This window comes from Hyperolius riggenbachi, chromosome 9 (assembly GCF_040937935.1).
Source record: "Hyperolius riggenbachi isolate aHypRig1 chromosome 9, aHypRig1.pri, whole genome shotgun sequence".
Lineage (NCBI taxonomy): Eukaryota > Metazoa > Chordata > Amphibia > Anura > Hyperoliidae > Hyperolius > Hyperolius riggenbachi.
Window position 1 is genome coordinate 170,026,940 of NC_090654.1, and position 12,189 is coordinate 170,039,128.

Genomic DNA, 12,189 nt, shown 5'->3' on the forward strand with positions numbered 1-12,189 from the left:
TCAGTACCCGCCACCAGGCCAATGCTGAGCATCGAGGTGCTAGAACAGGTCGCACCACTGTTCCACGTGCATGCACGTCCCATGCATGGAATGTTTTTACTGTACTTGAAGAGGAGGGCAGTCTGTTCTGTGTGCCGTAATTCGGTGAGCAGAGGCAAATCGGGCAGCGGGTTTCCGCACTAGGGATGGTCGCTGTATTCCGGCCAGAATTTGGTGATTCCGGTTCCGATGCGACGGAACGGAATTGCTATAGCGCTAAAGCGGAATTTCCGTGTACAAAATGAAATTCCGCAGAATTTTACATTTTTTCCCCACCGAACTGATTTCTGCCTAATAAGAAGACTTTTGACTCCCTTCCCCCTTCCTTCCTCCCGGAGGGAGGAGGGTCTCGTCTTCCAGGGAATTGTAGGATTTCAAAAACCAGCTTACATACCTTGGCCGGGAATTGAACCCAGGTTTAGTGCTTGGTATGCTTGGTAGGTAGCTCTCTTCACCACTATACCACCACCAACACTACATGCCAAAGCCAGCTTAGCATGTACCATTATGATATATTCAAGAGAAAAATTAGCTTGCTTAGGGAATTGTAGGATTTAAAAAGCCAACTCACATACATTGGCCTGGCCCAGGAATTGAACCCAGGCCTACTGCTCTGTAGGCTGCTATTCTAACCATTATACCACTAACACTACACACTACAACGCTACATGCTGAAGCCAGCCTAGCATGTACCATTGTGATATATTCAAGAGAAAAATGAACTTGCTTAGGGAATTGTAGGATTTCAAAAGCCAACTCACATACATTGGCCAGGCCCTGGAATTGAACCCAGGCCTACTGCTCTGTAGGCTGCTATCCTAACCATTATACCACCAACACTACACACTACAATGCTACATGCTGAAGCCAGCCTAGCATGTACCATTGTGATATATCCAAGAGAAAAATAGCTTGCTTAGGGAATTGTAGGATTTCAAAAGCCAACTAACATACATTGGCCAGGCCCAGGAATTGAAACCAGGCCTACTGCTCTGTAGGCTGCTATCCTAACCATTATACCACCAACACAACACACTACAATGCTACATGCTGAAGCCAGCCTAGCATGTACCATTGTGATATATCCAAGAGAAAAATGAGCTTGCTTAGGGAATTTTAGGATTTCAAAAGCCAGCTTACATACATTGGCCGGGAATCGAACCCAGGTCTAGTGCTCGGTAGGCTATCTGGGGTTCTCTTCGGACAACTGTTGAACACAAAAGGCAAGGCCATACCTGGGTGGGCTTGACCCACCAACATTGCAGTTAACAGCCAAACACGCTTACCAATTGTGCCACAGAGACTGTGTACCACAAAGACTGTGCATGCAGTTGCTGTTGAATGATTTTATGGGAATGTACGTGTGTCTTTTGGAGGGAGGAAGTAGGTCTGCTCCAAGAAGTTTCAGCATGTAGTGTTGGTGGTATAATGGTTAGGATAGCAGCCTACCAAAAACTAGACCTGGGTTTCATGTGTGTAAGCTGGCTTTTGAATTCCTACAATTCCCTAAGCAAGCTTATTTTTCTCTTGGATATATCCCAATGGTACATGCTAGGCTGGCTTCAGCATGTAGCATTGTAGTGTGTTGTGTTGGTGGTATAATGGTTAGGATAGCAGCGTACCAGGCACTAGACCTGTGTTCGATTCCCGGCCAATGTATGTAAGCTGGCTTTTGAAATCCGACAATTCCCTAAGCAAGCTCATATTTCTCTTGGATATATCACAATGGTACATGCTAGGCTGGCTTCAGCATGTAGCATTGTAGTGTGTTGTGTTGGTGGAATAATGGTTAGGATAGCAGCCTACCGAGCACTAGACCTGGGTTCAATTCCTGGGCCTGGCCAATGTATGTGAGTTAGTTTTTGACATCCTACAAATCCCTAAGCAAGCTCATTTTTTCTCTTGGATATACCATAATGGTGCATGCTAGGCTGGCTTCAGCATGTAGTGTTGGTGGTGGTATAGCGGTGAAGAGAGCTACCTACCATGCACTCAGACCTGGGTTTAATGAAAGTGTCATTGAGCAAAAACAGTAAAACTTAAAAAGTAGATTTAAATATAAAATATAACTGTGGAATATCTTAAAAGGTCATTTTTAGGAGAAAGAGGATAGATACAATTGTTTATTTCATTAGTTTATTTTCACCTCAGGTGTCCTTTAAAGCTGCTATATTGGGTTCCTATATTGCTGGCTATGTCCAGCGTTCCATTCATAGGCCGAAGGGCACTGTCATCCCTACCGGTGCCTTTAACCACATTACGCCCGCCCACAGCCGATGGGCGGACGTAATGTCTGGGCCTTAACGACCGCTGTCAGCTGACCAGCGGGGGGGGGGGGGGGGGGGGGTAGCCTGGTAATGCGGCAATCACGATCTGCCGCCGCCAATAGGCTCTGCCCACCTGGCGCGATAACCCGCCGGCCGTACGGTAGTGCCGGCGGGATATTAACTCCTCGGTCGCCGCTCACAAAGTGTATAATACGCTTTGTAATGTATACAAAGCGTATTATACAGGCTGCCTCCTGCCCTGGTGGTCCCAGTGATCGAGGGACCACCAGGGCAGGCTGCAGCCCCCCAGGTAAGCACCCAAGCACACTGATCCTGCCCCCCTGATCGCCCACAGCACCCCTCAGACCCCCCCTGCCCACCTCTCAGACCACAGTTTGCACCCAATCACACCCTGTCACTATCTGTCAATGCTATATTCCTGATCAGGTCCTAAACTGCCCCCTGGGGGCTCCTGATCACCCCCCACACCCTCAGATCCTCCCCAGACCACCCCCCCCCCTGTACTGTATACATCTACCCTCAACTGTACTCACCCACTGATCACCTGTCAATCACCCCCTGTCACTGCCACCCATCAGATCAGACCCTAACCTGCCTCTTACGGCAGGACCAGATTAACTCACTAAGCACTTCAAGCAGCTGCTTGGGGCCCCATCAGCACGTTATCAGGCCCTTCACTGTTTCTTCTTCTCCCTATTGGCAGGCAAGAAATCACACTCGGCAGCCGCTAGGAAGTACACATGCCTTCAGCTGCCCGCTTTGTAGACACAGCCTGTCACTGTATAAGTGGAGCGCTCGCTTCGCTCGCTGGGCTGCGGGCTCGGTCCTCGCTTCGCTCGGACAACTTTTTATTCTAACTCTATGTCCACTTGGATAGTGGAGATTGCACATCAGCACCCAGGCAGCTAACTGGGGTTGCAAAGGTTAATGCTGCTGATGGGCATTATGGGGTTAATGCATGACTTTGCACATGCTCAGTAGCATTTGTATGCTATTTTGTCGGGTATGCTAAAATGTTGGAACACTGGCGCTAAAAGGAAGTCGGAGGGAGTAGTGTGATCAGCTGATCAGAGCTGTTTAGCTGTGGGCAACACATACCAGTGGCTAGGGGCCTGGAACCAGGGATCTGGGCAAAGATGCCTGGGATATGGGGGACCAGGCTGCCCACAGGCAGTGCCCCAAACGATTCCATGGCTGCGGAGTGTGATTGAGGAGATACAGACACTTGTAGCTTGGCTGCGGATCACATGGGGCTGGGCAACCAGTGAGAGAGAGGATTGAGCCTAACTCGACTCCTATTGGCTGCCCGGGCCCCATGTGATCCTGGACAGGCTAGTGTGGCAGTGTGCATCTCCTAACTCCCGTGCAGTATGATTGTTCAGCAGAAGCAAGGTATTGGGCTCTATTCACTAACAGGCAAAAACACCGCAAAATGTTACCACTATATTTCCGCCAGCGGTAAACTCCACATTTTTTCCACATTCACTAATATTTTCCGCATGTTTTCCGCATGCGGGAAAAAAGATGCAGAAACAGCCATTATTCATGCGGGAATCATGCGGTAAAAAGGTCGCATGAAAAAGTGTTTAAAAAAAAAAATTAAAGTCCACCAACCACAGCCCTTAAGCCTCTACACTTCCTTAAAGTCAATGAGATGCGAAATATATCACCTACTATTCGTAGGTGATAAAAAATCGGTAAATAAGGAGGAGATGATGCGCCTGAACTTTTCTGAGAATTGATTTTTTATTGTGGAAAATACCGACTTTTTCGGAAATTTTTCCGCATGAATCCCGCACTTTTACCGCACTTTTTACGCATGCGGAAAAAACATGCAGAAAATTTTGAGAATTTCAACTTGACGGTATTTTGGTCGCAAACTTCCCGCATGTGCTTTACCGCAGAGCCCATTGAGAGCTGCTGCACGTGGGTTTCTAAAGTACTGGGCTGGGAGTTTGGGACTACATTGAAGAAAACTGATAGGCGCTGTGAGACACATGTAGAAGCCATAAGAGGCAAGTGTGAATACCTGTCTCTGGTCCCAGCAGCCTAGCTCTGCTCTCTGCACACACAGGACACAGCCTGTGTCAGACTGTGCCTGTGTGCTGATGCTGCAGCATGGCCATGGACAGAGGGGGAATGTTTATGCATAGTAAATCACCTGACCTCCCCTACTGACCTTACGAGCCAGTGTCCCCATTTTGCATTGGCAAAACTAGCTCGTGAAGGGGGGGAAGTCTGCACGGAGGTCAGCCAGGCACACACTGTAAGCTGCTCACCCCCCTTTCCTTCCACTATTCAGCCTCTCAGTGACCTGCCCTCTGCTTGCTCACTCCAGCCTGCATTTTCTTTTAGTAACCGTTACACTGCTGGTCATGGCTTCTTTATGTATCCTACTTTCACTATCCATAGTTGCTGCTTATCATTTTCTATTAAAAAGGTCTTTAGGTGGCCATACATCAGGTGACTTGACCGATCAACCATCCGATTTATTATAATCAAATCGGATGCAAATTGGTGCGAGCAAGTCAATGTCCGAACGATCATGCAACCAATTTCAGGCTAAAATTGGGCGCATGTATCGGACAGACATGCTATAAGATGTAGGGCCAACTTTCTCGATCAGGTGCACGGTGGTAACAGTGAGCGATATTGGGGCGAACGAGTCACAACCCCCAGAGCTGTTCCCACAGTGTATAAATGTGCATGTATGTGTGCATTTAGACATTCCCTGTCCTGTGTCACGGTGCCTGTCCGTCTCCCGAATCTGCCACTCTTCCTTTAGCCCTATACATGCTGCCAGCATGGCACATGTCACATATAGGGCTAATGGAAGAGCGGCGGATTCAGAAGTCAGATGGGCACCGTGACACAGGACAGGTAATCTCTAATTGTACCCATGCATGTACATTTATATACTAGGGGAATACTAGCGAGAGGAAGGATGCGGTGGACTCTGCCGATTCCTGAGAGATTTCAGCATTAAATTGATCGTGAATTGGCCTGCGGTGTATGGGCAGCCGACAGATCTCTCTATTAGATTCGATTAGAGAGAATCTGCCCATCATCACTAGAGATACGTCTATCTTTATGCTATTTTAGAGGTTTTATTTATGTTTAAACAGTGACTCTACTTTGGTTGTCATCACTGCATGAGCTATTTTGTCATTGAATGCTATACTTAAATTTCTGTATGGAAATTGTGGGAACAGTATACTAAGGGCCGGCTCGCACTCGGGGGCTCTCTAGCAGCATTGATCACTGACAAATGTAGTCCTATAGGATTACTCTCTCTGCAGCGCTTGCGATTTGGGAAAATCGCAATTTCACACATACATTTGAACCACTACAGTTACTACAGTTTTACATCAGTGAGACATTTATGACACTAAGAGGAGGGGTTCTGCTGGTATGCAAATCGGATGTGCTGGGGATTAGTACCTAATGGCTGGAGTAGCATATTGGGTTCACAAATACTGTATAATGTGTTCCGTTTCAGTGCTGTCCTATCAGTTTTGCATAATTTTTCTATCAGTTCTTTTCTTGGCTGATAGAAAACTGACAGGACTGGAACAAAACTGTACACATTGTATGTTTGAGCTGGGCCACCCATGACCACGTCCCCTTTACCACTACATGGCCACGCCCACTTTTTGCCATGTCCTTGGTGCCCCAGATCTCCCAGGAACCTAGCAACACCCCTGACACAGAATCAGAATCCACAGGGCGCACGAGAGCAGGACAAAACAGACATCTGTGCATAATGTACTGAGGGTAGAAGGTGGAATGTAGCAAGAGCAGCAGCAACTAATTCCCTTCCAATGGCAAAACAAGGGAGAGACAGCAGTGCTCAACAATTGGCCGGACAGAGAGAGGGACACTGTGCAGTTCCCGCCCCTCCCCCTGCTCATAACGTCAGCTCACTGCGTGGGAATGAGGAGTAGAGGGGTTCTATACAACAGGCAGCTGCAGAATTGGATGCCTGCAGTGAGTGCTGTCATTGCATATTTGTGAGTACTTTGTCTTGAGCTTTTCTTTCCCCACTGTCTGCAGCTAACTCTTCAATTTGAATTGCTTCACCCCATTCTGATTTCTCACCCCCCTCCAACCTAGGTAGACCCCCCTGGCCCCTACCCCTATGGCTAGCATCTAATTTTTTTCCTTCTCCTATCATGATTTAGTGTGTATATACAGTGGTTTGCAAAAGTATTCGGCCCCCTTGAAGTTTTCCACATTTTGTCACATTACTGTCACAAACATGAATCAATTTTATTGGAATACCACGTGAAAGACCAATACAAAGTGGTGTACACGTGAGAAGTGGAATGAAAATCATACATGGTTCCAAAAATTTTTTACAAATCCATAACTGCAAAGTGGGGTGTGCGTAATTATTCAGCCCCCTGAGTCAATACTTTGTAGAACCACCTTTTGCTGCAATTACAGCTGCCAGTCTTTTAGGGTATGTCTCTACCAGCTTTGCACATCTAGAGACTGAAATCCTTACCCATTCTTCGTTGCAAAACAGCTCCAGCTCAGTCAGATTAGATGGACAGCGTTTGTGAACAACAGTTTTCAGAATATTGCCACAGATTCTCGATTGGATTTAGATCTGGACTTTGACTGGGCCATTCTAAGACATGGATATATTTTGCTTTAAACCAGGGGTCGGGAACCTATGGCTCGCGAGCCATATATGGCTCTTTTCATGTCCGCATATGGCTCTCTGGCTCGCTAAAACACGTGTGACAGAGTGGCCAGAGAGCCTGTGTTTACTTTTGCAATCTGCGCCGCCGCCCCCTCCTCCATGCCTGGTCTTTATAGTTACGTGTGCCTCCTTGATCGGCACCGCCTCCCACGCCAGAATTCCGCCTTTTCTCCCCGATCTCCTCCGAGATGGATGATGCTGGCGCTGGCTATAAAAGTGATGTCACACGTTACGTGTGACACGTAGACGTCGGCGCAGCCAGCGGGAGCAGAGGCAGCTTGGCGGGGGGGAGGAGCCGACCCGACGACGTGCGACCCAGAGGCAGCCGCACCCATAGCTACGCAGCAGCCACTACTCCTGCCTCCGGAACGTGTACTAAGCAGCAGCAGCAGCGAGTGAGAGCCTGCCGGACTGCCGCCATCGTGGTCACTTCAGGAGGCCACTCCAGGTCCAGGAGGTCACTCCAGTCCACTCTCCTCTGGTAAGTTCATTGTGGGGAAATCTTATGCCAACAAGCTTGCATGTGTGGGGAAATCTGCCAATGAGCTTGCATTTGTGGGGAAATCTGCCAATGAGCTTGCATTTGTGGGGAAATCTGCCAATGAGCTTGCATTTGTGGGGAAATCTGCCAATGAGCTTGCATTTGTGGGGAAATCTGCCAATGAGCTTGCATTTGTGCGGAAATCTGCCAATGAGCTTGCATTTGTGGGGAAATCTTCTGCCAACAAGCTTGCATGTGTGGGGAAATCTGCCAATGAGCTTGCATTTGTGGGGAAATCTGCCAATGAGCTTGCATTTGTGGGGAAATCTGCCAATGAGCTTGCATTTGTGGGGAAATCTGCCAATGAGCTTGCATTTGTGGGGAAATCTGCCAATGAGCTTGCATTTGTGGGGAAATCTGTCAATGAGCTTGCATTTGTGGGGAAATCTGCCAATGAGCTTGCATTTGTGGGGAAATCTGCCAATGAGCTTGCATTTGTGGGGAATCTGCCAATGAGCTTGCATTTGTGGGGAAATCTGCCAATGAGCTTGCATTTGTGGGGAAATCTGCCAATGAGCTTGCATTTGTGGGGAAATCTGCCAATGAGCTTGCATTTGTGGGGAAATCTGTCAATGAGCTTGCATTTGTGGGGAAATCTGCCAATGAGCTTGCATTTTTTGGGAAATCTGTCAATGAGCTTGCATTTGTGGGGAAATCTGCCAATGAGCTTGCATTTGTGGGGAAATCTGCCAATGAGCAGGGTAAGAAGTACTTTATTTATCAGGTGCTAATGGTAAACAATAAGTATCTGAATTCTTTTTAATAATGTTATGCAGTTGCTAACCATTAGCAACTGCATAACGTTATTAAAAAGAATGCAGACACTTATTGTACTTTAAAAGTGTTTGTTTTGCATAAAATTTACACATTACCTTGTATTTAGTTTTAAACATATTGTATGGCTCTCACAGAATTTAATTTTAAAATATGTCGTGTTTATGGCTCTCTCGGCCAAAAAGGTTCCCTACCCCTGCTTTAAACCATTCCATTGTTGTCCTGGATTTATGTTTAGGGTCATTGTCCTGTTGGAAGGTGAACCTCCGCCCCAGTCTCAAGTCTTTTGCAGACTCCAAGAGGTTTTCTTCCAAGATTGCCTTCCCATCAACTCTGACCAGCTTCCATGTCCTTGCTAAAGAGAAACATAAGCATGATGCTGCCACCACCATATTTGACAGTGGGGATGGTGTGTTCTGAGTGATGTGCAGTGTTAGTTTTCCACCACACATAGCGTTTTGCATTTTGGCCAAAAAGTTCAATTTTGGTCTCATCTGACCAGAGCACCTTCTTCCACATGTTTGCTGTGTCCCCCACATGGCTTGTGGCAAACTGCAAATGGGACTTCTTATGCTTTCTGTTAACAATGGCTTTCTTCTTGCCACTCTTCCATTAAGGCCAACTTTGTGCAGTGCATGACTAATAGTTGTACTGTGGACAGATTCCCCCACCTGAGCTGTAGATCTCTGCAGCTCGTCCAGAGTTACCATGGGCCTCTTGACTGCATTTCTGATCAGCCCTCTCCTTGTTCGGCCTGTGAGTTTAGGTGGACGGCCTTGTCTTGGTAGGTTTACAGTTGCGCCATACTCCTTTTATTTCTAAATAATCGCTTGAACAGTGTTCTGTGGGATGTTCAAGGCTTTGTAAATATTTTTGTAGCCTAAGCCTGCTTTAAATTTCTCAATAACTTGATCCCTGACCTGTCTGGTGTGTTCTTTGGACTTCATGGTGTTGTTGCGCCCAAGATTCTCTTAGACAACCTCTGAGGCCATCACAGAGCAGCTGTATTTATACTGACATTAGATTACGCACAGGTGCACTCTATTTAGTCATTAGCACTCATCAGGCAATGTCCATGGGCAACTGACTGCACTCAGACCAAAGGAGGCTGAATAATTATGCACACCCCACTTTGCAGTTATTGATTTGTAAAAAATGTTTGGAATTATGTATGATTTTCGTTCCACCTCTCACGTGTACACCACTTTGTATTGATCTTCCACATGGAATTCCAATAAAATTGATTCATGTTTGTGGCAGTAATGTGACAAAATGTGGAAAACTTCAATGGGGCCGAATACTTTTTGCAAGCCACTGTGTGTGTATATATGTGTATATATATATATATATATATATATATATATATATATATATATATATAGCCTCCTATGCTGCTTTAATGTATATAATATATATACAGTACATACATTTATTACTTTTTCAGAAGGGGGCCCAAATGTGCAACTTTGCTTGGGGCCCCATTCGGCCTTAATCCTGGCTCTGTCTAACTGGCATCTGATCACCCACCCACACCATCAGATCGCCCGCAGACCCGCCCTCAGATCACCTCCAAAGTGCATTGTTTACATCTGTTCTCCCCTCTAAATCACCCACTGATCACCCATCAATCACCCATCAATCACCCCCTGTCACAACCTGTCACTGTTACCCATCAGATCAGACCCTAATGTGCCCCATGGGCACCCAATTTCCCGCCCACACCCTCAGAACGCCCTCAGACTCCCCAGACCCCCCCCCCCCTGTGTGCTGTATACATCCATTCTGCTCTGTAATAACCCACTGGTCACCTGTCAATCACCCATAAATCACCCCCTGTCACTGCAGACCCTAACCTGCCTCTTATGGGCATCTGATCGCCCACCCACACCATCAGATCACCCAAAGACCCACCCTCAGATCACCTCCAAAGTGCATGGTTTACATCTGTTCTCCCTTCTAATCACCCACTGATCATCCATCAATCACCCCCTGTCACCAACTGTCACTGCTACCCATCATATCAGACCCCTATCTGCCCCTTGGGCACCCAATCACCCGCCCACACCCTCAGAACGCCCTCAGACCCCAGCCCTTTTCACCTCGCCAGTGCATTGCTTGCATCTATTCTCCCCTCTAATCCTACCTTGAACACCTATCAATCACCTCGTCACCCCCTGTCACTGCTACCCATCAGATCAGACCCTAAACTGCCCCCTGTGGGCACCGAAACACCCACCCACACCCTCAGATCACCCTCAGACCCCGCCTGAACGCCTCTCCAGTGCATTGCTTGCATCTATTTCCCCTTCTAATCACACCTTGAGACACCCATCAGTCACCTCCTGTCACCACCTGTCACCCCCTAGCACACCTACCCATCAGATCAGGCCCTAATTTGCCCCGTGTGGGCTCCTGATCACTCGGCCAAACCCTCAGATCCCCCTCAGACCCCCTTCTGATCACCTCCCCAGTGCATTGATTGCATCTATTCTCCCATCAATTAACTCCTGTCACCCCCCTAGAACTCCTATCCATCAGATCAGGCTCTAATCTGCCCCCTGCGGGCTTCTGATCACCCGGCCAAACCCTCACCCACCCCACTGCAGTGATGAAAAATATTTTTTTTTTCTGATCACTGCTAGTCTCTACAACTTAATTGTGGCTGAGACCAACCGTTATGCCACACAATACGCAACCGCCAATCCAAGAAACTACCATGCCCAGCCTTTTCGGCGGAAACCACTCCAGGTTTCCGAACATAACATTTTTTGGGGCCTTTTTCTTAACATGGATCTAGTTAAAAATAATGTATTGCAGTCTTATTGGTCTATGCAACCAATACATCACATGCCCATGTTCTCTGCTGCCATGTCCAGGTCACGATTTGAGAACATCCTGCGCTTCCTGCACTTCAGTGCCAATACAACCTGTCATCTAAGAGGCCACCCTGCTTATGACCGGTTCCACAAAACTCGGTCCCTCATAGACCACCTGTCATCAAAATTTGCAGATGCATATACCCCTGAACAGTCATTTTGAGGCATTTGGTTTCCAGACTACTCCTCATGGTTTTGGGCCCCTAAAATGCCAGGGTAGTATAGGAACCCCACCAAGTGACCCGATTTTAGAAAGAAGACACCCCAAGGTATTTTGTTAGGAGTATGGTGAGTTCATAGAAGATTTAAATTTTTGTCACAAGTTAGTGGAAAAGGACACTTTGTGAAAAAAAAAAACATAACAATCAATTTACGCTAACTTGTGACATAAAAAAAAATCTTCTATGAACTCACCATACTCCTAATGGAATACCTTGGGGTGTCTTCTTTCTAAAATGGGGTCACTTGTGGGGTTCCTGCCCTGGCATTTTAGGGGCCCTAAACCGTGAGGAGTAGTCTAGAAAACAAATGCCTCAAAATGACCTGTGAATAGGACGTTGGGCCCCTTAGCGCACCTAGGCTGCAAAAAAGTGTCACACATGTGGTATCGCCGTACTCAGAAGAAGATGTATAATGTGTTTTGAAGTGTATTTTTACACATACCCATGCTGGGTGGGAGAAATATCTATGTAAATGACAAGTTTTTGATTTTTTTTTTACACGCAATTGTCCATTTACAGAGATATTTCTCCCACCCAGCATGGGTATGTATGAAAATACACTCCAAAACACATATATTCCCCTCTCATGCCGTGTAACTGATTCACAGCAGCACGCCTCGTGGCTGCTGTGATGAGGCAGGAAGCAGGGGAGAGCGTGGCTTCCTGTAGCGGCAATGTGTATCGCCGTTTCTATGGAAACCTCTCTCTCCTGCTTCCTGCCTCATCACAGCAGCCGCGGGGC